Raw genomic sequence first — 10462 nt, forward strand, 5'->3', positions numbered from 1 at the left:
ACTGCAAGATTTGGTATCGATCCGATACCAAGTAAATACAGGATACAGGGCCAGTATCGCCGATACCGATACTCCAGACTAACTTTTGCAGTAGTAGATTTTCAAGATAAAAGATAATTTTTTTGCACAGTTACTTTTGTAATGTTAAATATGATCTTTTAATTCCCCCCGGTTATTGTCTTGGATAATAAAGTGTGACAGACATTGTCAGTTCGTCCCACCCACCTGGTCCCACCTGGTTACAGGTGAAACATCTCACAAGCTGAGCATTTGCTTATCGAGGGACATTTACCGATGTTCCCTGAACGCCTCACAGCGCAGACTGTGGTAGATGCTGCTCAGTGGCTGGTGATCAGACAGGCGTGAGAGCAAAATTTACTTTGGAAGGAGTGAGATAAAGTGTCCTCGTTTCAGATTAGTCCAAGATGAAAGCGACTGATTTTATCCATGTGTTGTTTTCTATGAGCGGAGAAAACTGCGCAGTGAGGTGCTACGTCTTTTAAGAGCGGAGTGCATTTTTAAATTTTAAAACCCACAGTCAGTTGTTTTCTTATAGTGGTTAGAAGCTAAAAATCATGATTGTGATGAATGATTAATTTTGTACAGCACTAGTCTTTATAATTGTCTCTGGTTCAGGATCTTCCTCCCTGCAGTCTGATCATCCGCTGGATCTCAGTTGGACTTCTTCTCTGCCTCCTCTTTCCTCAGTGTTAGTTGAGGAACGTCCAACAACTAAACATCTCATTCTACACATCAGGCAGGAACAGACTGACAGAGCCACGGAAGAAATTAAAGTTATACTTTCCACCACTATGATCTATGATGTAGCTAAGCCTGCTTGCTTGTTTGTCTGGCGCCGCTGAGTCATGTGACGGTACAACATCCAATCACAAGAGGAGGATTAGCTGCTGCTCCTCAGATGGAGGAGCTCTGACAGCCAATCAGGTCGCCTGTTTGTTGAAGCCGCATAAGTTCAGACATACAGGACAGAAACTGAAACTAATGTATCGATATCGCTGCACTGGTGTCATTCAATATCAATACCAATGCTGGTATCGATATTATCGATATTTGGATCAATCCGCCCACCTCTACTTTAAACCCTACAATCTGGCTACAGCCTCAAATAAAGCAGAACAGTAACAAAGCAAAAGCATTTACGCATTCACCAATAACTAAAATTATTGCTGTAATATCAATAACAAACTGGCAGCAACGTTGAACAAAATTTAATAAGATAACTGCTATGATGCATCTTAAATCTGTAATAATCAATTTCTTTGACTTGACTTTACTGTCCTGAGTTGGACAGTTGTTTGGATATTTTCTTTTCACACTTAGCTTTATCTTTCACTCACTATTTAATACTGCTTTGCGCTTTTGTTCGGACTACAAAACAATTCTTGTACATTTAGGCACTCGATACTACTGCTTGATGCTACCTCAAACACACTCTTGCAAATGCTGTTTACTTTCATTTTTTGTTGCTGTTTTACTGTCATCTTTAATCACTTTTCATTTTCGGTCACTAGTTCTTGACATTTTTTTGTCTTTTTCACTAGCTGCTTACTTTAATTTATGATCACGGTTTGGCTTAAAATACACCCATGCAAACACAACACACAAAGCTCCAGTTGTCTTTTATGTTGCTACAGTGAGCCACAAGAATTGCACCTGAAAATGTAGAAATCTCATAACTTTATAGCTTACTAGGTGAAAGTACTGCATTTGCATGCACTGTGAAACACAACTATTGAAATGAATTGACGGAAGTGTTAGAAGGCAGTCCTTTCACAAATAAGTAGTCATATAATCTAGTTGTCATCTTTGCTTGAACCAGGAAACTCTTATGAACTGCAACTGATTTGTTCAGGGGAATAATTATAGCAAGAAAAAAAGAAAATTGAAAGCGACTCTTCACGCTGTGGCTTTATTCTGGAAATGAATTGGTAAAGTAGTGATAAAAACTGGAGTGAAAGCAAACAAAAACTTAATTTTAAGTCATTTGTTTTGAGAAACAACAGTTCTTTCATCCTTCTTGCAAATTACTGGGACAAAAATGTATATTTTAACATCTCTAAATAAGCATAAAGTGTTCATCAAATCTTTTGAAATCACCTCATGCAATAAAGAAAAAAGAAACAGATGCAGTGTGGGTCCATATGTGTAAAACCTAACTTTTTCCTTGCATTTCCTCAGTCACCAGCACTGCTCCAACCAATGTGTTCACTCCAGTAATAGTCTTCTATCAAGCTTTGTGCCCACCAGATGCTTATCTCTGAGGTGCATAAAGGCAAGAATAAGGTAAATAATGAGCATTTGTGATGTGAACCAGACATAATGGTAAAAACATTATCTTGTTTTTCCTTTAGATTTTTCTCTTCTCACCAGTGCCTATATAAAAAAAAACAGAATTTCAGTGAAATGAATAAAAACAAGGAGTCTGCAACATCTCAGTGAGAATTGTGCTTTTCTGTCTGTTGCAGCCCTAATTTGGGATTTAGGCTACTAATATGGGTGGGCTGTTACATAAAGTATGTGGTGCAGATTTAAATGGCATCGGGCTGTTGCTGACAAGTCGTCCTGCAGACCAAGAGGAGATGCAGCCCCTGGAGGAGGCAGAGCTGGGAGTTAATGATCTTTCTGTATGCAAAGGCCACGGTTCAGAAGGCACTAGGATGCTAGGAAATGGCAAAACCCCATTAACTCTATGACAGAGTCTGCCACGAGTAATATGCTCTCTTCTGCTTTTTTCATGTCTCTTCTTTTTGGCTGTTTTCTACTGTCGTCCTCTGCCATCCAGCCTCTCTTCTCTCTCTGTCTTCTACTTAAGATCTGGCTCAATTTAGGTTTCATTCTTTCTCAGGCTTCATTCTTTTCTTTTTCCATTTCTTGTTACCATGCCTGTGTTTTCTTCTATCTCTCTTTGGCTATCTTTCTTTTTGGTCTTTTGTTTTTCCCTTGTGATCTTTCCTTTTTTCAGTCTGGCGTTTTTCTACTTTTCCCCTGTCTCTTCACACATTCAGACTTTATCTTTTTATGTGCACTTAATTTGATAACAGCATCTTGGTTGTAGTACAGTAATCTAATATACCCTATAAAACCTAATCATATTCTTTGAGTGATCATTGGGTTAGAGCTGGACTGCAGGACTGTTGAATAAAAGTCTGTTATCACCCAATGCTGATAAAATCTATCAGAGTTAGTTAAGTCTCTCTGTATTTCACAGTGAAACCTGAGTTTTAAATCTGGTTTCTGTATTGACCTTCCCGATTGATGCTAAATAGAAGAGCAGCCGTTGCTCCAGTGAAGAAGATGTGTTCAGAGGGACAATTATGGTCCACAAAGAGTCATTTAAAGAGAAGGCATACAACGTAAGCAGGTGTGTTATTACTCTATCTTTCTGCATGGAATTTGCTTGTTCTGCCTGTGGATGCATGGTTTTCTCCAGGTATTCTGGCGTCCTCCCACAATCTAAAAATATGCTCAGGTTAATTGGTAACTCTAAATTGAGTGTGCTTGTTTGTCTCTAGGTGTTCCTTGCCTTCGCCCTCAGTCAGCTGGGATAGGCTCCAGCCCCACCCCCCCGACCCTAACGTGGATTAAGCGGTGTATAGATGATGGATGGATGAATGGATGGATGGATAGTTAATAAAGGTAAGAGATATGCCGTAGCTATTAGAAAGTGTCATCTCTTGGCTGACAGAATACCCTTTCAGGCAATAAGTGATGCAAAAGCCAGATTATCTGCCTTTTAATCACACCTGACATGAATCGTCTGTCACACGCAGCAATAAATGAAATTTATCTCAGAACTCCTCATACTTTGAGGATACACACAATGTGTTTGGATGAGGAATAGTGAAGGTAATCATAACTTGCTTGTTGTGTAAGAAAACTCCTCAGGGAACCGTTTGGTTCCAAGTTAAAAGAGGTGACCATTATATTCAGCTTAACATTGATCTCTATACAAGTCAAATAAAGGTTTTCTTCGGTTCAAAGCTATCAGTTATTTTTGAATCAATAACAAAAGTGACATGGTCAAATGTTTTATGCCTCAACAGGCAACAGCAACAATGCTTTGAAATAAATGCAGCTTTAAAAGATCCACATCTTCTGCTGTATATACTGACCATTGTACACTAGTGCTGGCAGTTGTATTTGCTTTTATGTTTTTATATCTTTACAGGCGACTACAAATTCGACAAAGGAAACACATATGAAACATGAGCCAGACTGTAGAAGAATCAAATTTAAAGTTCAGCACATGACGACGAAGATTCTCAAGCAGAGAAAACCAAAAACCATGAAAAAAATAATAAAAAAATTTGTTTTATCAGGAGGAACACTAATGCATGTCTTGCCCACTGCTAAGTATACAAAGACATTTACATCATGGTCACCTCTTGTACAGTTCAGTTAATAACTGCTAATTGTGTGTAGCTACAGTGAAATGAGACGTCCTAAGGCTTCAAAATTGTGCCTGTCAACGTGCATTTTAATGTCTAAATATAAAATCCAAGATGTTATTTGCACAATTTGTGTTCCATGGAAAAGGTTTGTTGTGTTTCTGCTCTTTATATACTCATGGGATGTTGTGTGACCACTCAGTTTGGAGAGACCTACCAGCTAACTGTTTCTGTAACCCAACAGGGTGGTTATGCAGTCTGAAATAGAAAAGATAAATATACTGCAAAACACTCATCAGGTAATCGTCATTACCAAGGGAATTTTTTCGTAATTAAGGACCCAGACCCACTTTACGGGCTTCCTATAGTTACAGTTCCCAAGCTATAATTAGACAAACACTCTTCTGTGAAGCATTTAACTGACATGTATTTTGCATATTCTAATTTCAATCATTCTTCACTTAATCTGTTTAGAACAAAGTGTATATTATACACACAGCTGCACAGCTGCAGTTACAAGTTTGAAATGCAAACATCTGTACAGGGGGTGTCCTAACACAAACCGAACCTCATTTCATGAGGTCTACTCATGTACAAGATCCAATACAATAACCAAGCATTACCACTTCTAACAGAAACTCTAAAACACTGAACTGAGGCAGAAGAGTTTACAGTAGCATGGACAAATTAAAGTAAAAAAACAAAGAACCTTTAAGTGTGTTTTTTTGGTCACTTGAAGGCTGAATTTTAGTGGTGCTGAACAGTGTTTGACAAAAGAGCTGCCTATATTATCTTCCAACCTCCACACTGCTGGTGGTTGAGCTAGATTGGTCCACATATGATTTGAACCTAATGTGTGCATGCTGTAGAAAACATTTTACACTGTTTTCCTGCTGGCACACTGCAGTGTGACGCTTCTTGTTGATACGAGTGTGACAGCTGATGCATGTCATATGAGGCACCACATCGCCGTGGTGACAGTGTTTTCAGCTTTAGACACCTTGAGTTAAGATCCACTGTTGATGTGGGACCGTACAGTGGACTAGAATTAAACAAATAAAACATACAGATTGTTTCTGAAAAAAATATGTTCAGTAATTATTTATCATGTGTTGTGTGAATTGTGAACTTTAATCTAATTTGCTTTATCTGTTTTTATACTTCCAGTTTAATTTGCTCTGGGGACTCTCAGTCCCACTGAGACTATCATTTCAGTGTATGACAGCCTTTTCAAAGCCCTTCTGATGTGCTTTTATGCTTATTTTGGCCCCTGATAACTGCTAATACAGTCCCTGCCTGATTGTGCGAGCCTCTGATTACCCCCGTTTGTTTGATTTTCTGACCACTGTAATGCCACTTTTTTTACACTTCTGGAGACTTGACATCAGAGTTAAAGAATTTTCTCAAATGGAACGTCTTCAGCCATTTAGCGCCCAGTCCGCAGGATTGATTCAAACTTTGTTGGACAACTCCTGTAAGCTTCGTTTATGGCTATATATCACAGAATATACTGAGAGCCCAGACTCAAAGGCAGGGCCACAGACAGGGCATAATATGTCAGAAGCACCCAGCAAGACACATACTAATGGCCTGGACTTGCTGCCATTTAGTCCCTGTCATACCCGGCGAGCTTCAAAATGCCACCAACTGCGTGCATATAAATCATCAGAGGGAGGGACAGAAAAGACATACGGTGTGCATTTTTAGCTACAAGTTGTTGTTACATACGCAGGGGATATACAACAATACATTAGACTGTCAAAACATAGCTTTCAGTGATTTAGATAAGTTGTGATTTAAAGAATGTGATGCATTCAGCTTCAAGGATAAGCAGACTAAAATAACAAAACTAACAGTTGAACTGAGTAAATAAAAGGAAAAAAGAGGCAAAGCAGGTAAAAGGTCATACAGGATGACAAGTAAAATACAAGAAAGCATTCAGAGAGTGCAGTACTCCGCCAAGGCTGCTCAGTCGTATCATTTCCGATGGCTGAAATCTTGAATTCATTTGCGGCAGAAATCATGGCAACATAGAATGTGTCCATTTAATATACAGGGTGGACCATAAGTTTCCATACATAGGAAAAATAAACATTTTATGTTGGACAACTGTTTTTATTTATATAATGTGCTCTATATGATCACCATTGTTTCGAAAACACATATTAATACGTGTTTTCCAGAGATGACGAACATGCATTAGCACAGTTGAAGTTTTGCTTGTAATGGCGTTGGTGAAACGTTCCTGGAGATGATTTATGTCTCGTATCTTCACATGATACACCATGGCCTTCAAGTGCCTCCAAAGATAGCATCAGACGCATCTTCTAGGGTATCTGAAACATAAAAAAATATACATGATACATTTTCCTACGTATGGAAACTTATGGCCCACCCTGTAGATGTACCCACAAACAAAATGACTTTGCACTGAGCACAGGTGTCTGTTCTGCATGTGCACGTTATGTACGGATACCAAATCACATGACCTAAATATGTAGCGCACGGCGGGAATTGACTGGACATTCCCACAATTTAATCAATTGTTCCTTGTATCATTTCTGAAAGATAAGTTCCGATAGGTCTGAAATGGTCGATTTGTAGTAGTATCTGGCAATGATACAGAAATCTTTAACAAATCCCTGGATCCAGACTATAAGCCGCATCACTGCCAAAATTGAATCACTTGATCCTTGTGCCATTTCTGACCTTCCCTGAAAATTTCATACAAATCCGTTGGTACGTTTTTGAGTAATATTGCTGACAGACAGACAGACAGACGCCGATCGTCACATAACTCCACCGTTCCTTAGCAGAGTAAGAAAGACACAGAGGAGACAATATTATAACTTGTTTGGCTGACAAAAATCTGTAATTTATTTGTATATATCTGTAAAAATCACTTGACTAATGTTATTACACAGTAAATCCAGAGGAAGGGATCCAGCGCGCTCTCATCTTACACAGACTTTAACATTCATCAATTAGGGGCCGCTGGGCAGTTTTCAGCCTCCAGCTCCAAAATTGACAGAATGAAAAAGAAGATTTAGCGACTGGGGTGGTGGAGAAACAGACAAACGACTGTCTGCCAGATTGGTGTTAACAAATGAGCTTGGTAACAGAGTATTAGCCTTTCACTGTCACAGGAAAAATCCACCACTGCAAAATGACATCAAACCGCCGCTGACTGTCAAATCGGCCTAACCCCTATCACTCTCACTTAGGCAACCAAATTGAAATTGGGGTAGTGAGTGTTCAGGCGTGTGGGAACCTACTTCAAAAGCAGACTGTTTTGGATTCCTGCTGTCATTTTTCTACAGATAATCATTATTTCTGTAATGGGAAGTAGGGTTACGGTACGGCTGATCAGTATCATTATTAGATACACCAGGTAGCTTCCCAGCAGCCTGGGCATCTCTCTGGGTTTCAGTGGAAAGGAGGAGAATGATAAATATTTATGCTGAAATTGTACAGCACTAACAACCACACCTGTACTACACAGGACATAGTCTGATAGTCATATAGGTAGAAAAGTAGTGAACTGTTGCCATCTGCTGGCCAAATATGGAGATACAACAAGAAAATCTTATTTTTCAGCATTTTTTTAAAACTTTCTACTTCCACTCTACTACATTTCAAAGGTAAATGTTGAACTTTTTAAACCTTTTCATTTTACCAGGTGTTTTAGATCTGACCCATATATGACGGTTAAACTTCACATTTGGACAGAAATCTACTGCTTTAATAAGAGCCACTCTTCTGAGGAAGGACTTTCTACCAGATTTTGCTTTTTTCTCCCATTCAGCCACAGTTGTGTATGTGAATCAGGTCATAAGGCCTGGGTCACTGTTACCATATTACTTCATCCCAAAGGTGTTGATGAGGTAGAGGTTTTTCTTTTTGTCTTTTAGTTTTGGTTTGTTTCTCTACAGACTTGCCAGAAAGTGGACATGATTGTCTCCATGTAGCATTGAAATTTCTCTTAATTATAATAAAATCAAACCATGAAAAACATTCCCAGAAATTCACAATAGAAGCACAGGGTTGTCCGTATACTAAATATAATTAGCCATTAAAATATTTTGGCACTGGAAAGGTTTTAAAAAAGGAAGTGAAAACTGATTTGTTTGGCAGATTTTTTTCTTCTTTCCAACCCCTTTAGTCATTATTGTTGCACTTCTACTTAAACATAGAGTAGCTTTTCAGTCATTAATTATTAGACAAATGTCCAACATTACTTTGATATAAATAAAACAATAACAAGACAACTTTTCAGCATATGGAGTATTTTCAGATTTGATTTAATGTGCTTTTATTTGGCCTGGTATCAGTAAATGTTGTGTTTTTTACTTTTGTCACTTTAATGAGAGTCATTTACCCTGTAAAAGCCACTGTTGCACATCATCAAATGAATATTTAGTAGCCCTGCCATTAGCAGCAGTACAGCTCTAATCTTGGCTGGATGTTCCCCACCAGCCTTTCACACTGTTCAGGGCTAATCTTGTCCCATTCTTCTTGAATTACTGCTTTTAATCCTTCCAAATTCTTTGGTTTCTGCTTTGAAACAGACCTTCTGATAATCCACCACAGACTTTCAGTGGGGTTTATTTCCTGCTATTGAGCAGCTCACTCTCAGACCTGGATACTAAGCTCCTGCAGCCAAGTTCTGCTGGTCCTGGATGTGATCAAGGGGCATTATCTGGTAGAACATCCAGTTTGACCTCGATGGAACAGAGCACGAGCAGAAGGGAGCATGTGGGTTTGGAGAATGGCACAATACTGCAGAGTTCAATGTGAGATGACCAACACCAGCAAACCATGATACTGCCTCCACCATGCTTGACAGTAGGTACTGCACATGCTGGAGATAATGCTTCTCCCGGCCTTCTGCGTACCCTCACTTGGTGGTTTTCCTGCTCATGGATGGATCAGGATGCAGTCATTTCTTGCTGAAAAAACCCTTGGACGCCCAGATCTTGGTTTGTCTTCCAAGCTGTTGATTCGTCTGTATTTCTGCAGAGTGTATCCAACTGCTGAAGGACTGCATCTGCACTTCCAGGCTATCTGGCAGCAGCTGGACCCTTCCTGACAGGGAATCTGGATCTTCAGGTGTGTTTCCTGTGTTAAATTCCTTGTTGTAGCAATTATTGTCTCTGAAGAACTTTCAAATGTGCTGGCTTTATATAGACATGAAGCACGGCAACAAAAATTTTGTCTTTTAATAAAAAACATTCATTAGTGGATCACTAGTACCAAAATGACCCAATATTCAAAATTTCTTAGATATTTTTTATGGAGCCAATCAATTTTAAGCTTTTAATGGCTTTATAGGATTTGTTTAGTGTTTTGGCTGTGACTGTACTAATGGAAATTGCACTTGAAGACCTAAGAGTGATTCTTTATGCAATATTTCACAAATGCATGGGGTGTCTGAAAACTTTATTCCACCACTGCATACATACATATATATATATATATATATATATATATATATATATATATATATATATATATATATATATATATATATATATATATATATATATAAAAATAAAAACATATATATAATTTTTTCCTTTCTGCTTCTACAAAGACAACATATTTTAGTGTGACAAAAAGCTCTAGATACCTGATGGGCACAGAATCCCAATTGAGCAATATTAAAGTGGATGGGGACGTTTTTAAAGGATGTAGTACATTAATTTGTTGCATAGATTGATCATCTCTGATAAACCCAGAAAAAAACGGACAGACTGCCAATATATTTTATTCTAAAGGCCACTACAGGACTCTGGCAGGCCGACTGCACGTCAGCCTTCTTCAAACTAAAGTGCTGCTTGGCACTGGGGCGTCGTGCATAGCGATCTCACCTCGAAGTATGCGGAAAAGCAAGTTGGAACAACCTCTGCATTTCACTTCCTCCTGTGCTGGTTCATCCTCCGCTCAGCCGCTCCGGGACCTGCTGGAGATCTGGCTGCAGACCTCCACGGGACCTCTGGGTGTCAACACCGGACTCTGGCTCGTTGCAGAGCGTAAACAGACTGGATTTTGGC

At 39.0% G+C, this 10462-nt stretch overlaps 1 long non-coding RNA gene across 1 annotated transcript; it reads right to left on the reverse strand.

The window, feature by feature from the left end:
- Positions 1–6503: 6503 nt before the first annotated feature.
- LOC129348809 (uncharacterized) lies at positions 6504–10416 on the reverse strand. The gene is made up of 2 exons (XR_008601505.1): positions 10280–10416; positions 6504–6745 (listed from the first exon to the last, which is right to left on the reverse strand). It is a non-coding gene; the product is annotated as an uncharacterized LOC129348809 (long non-coding RNA).
- Positions 10417–10462: the final 46 nt, after the last annotated feature.

The sequence above is a fragment of the Amphiprion ocellaris genome, chromosome 4, assembly GCF_022539595.1.
Source record: "Amphiprion ocellaris isolate individual 3 ecotype Okinawa chromosome 4, ASM2253959v1, whole genome shotgun sequence".
Classification (NCBI taxonomy): domain Eukaryota; kingdom Metazoa; phylum Chordata; class Actinopteri; family Pomacentridae; genus Amphiprion; species Amphiprion ocellaris.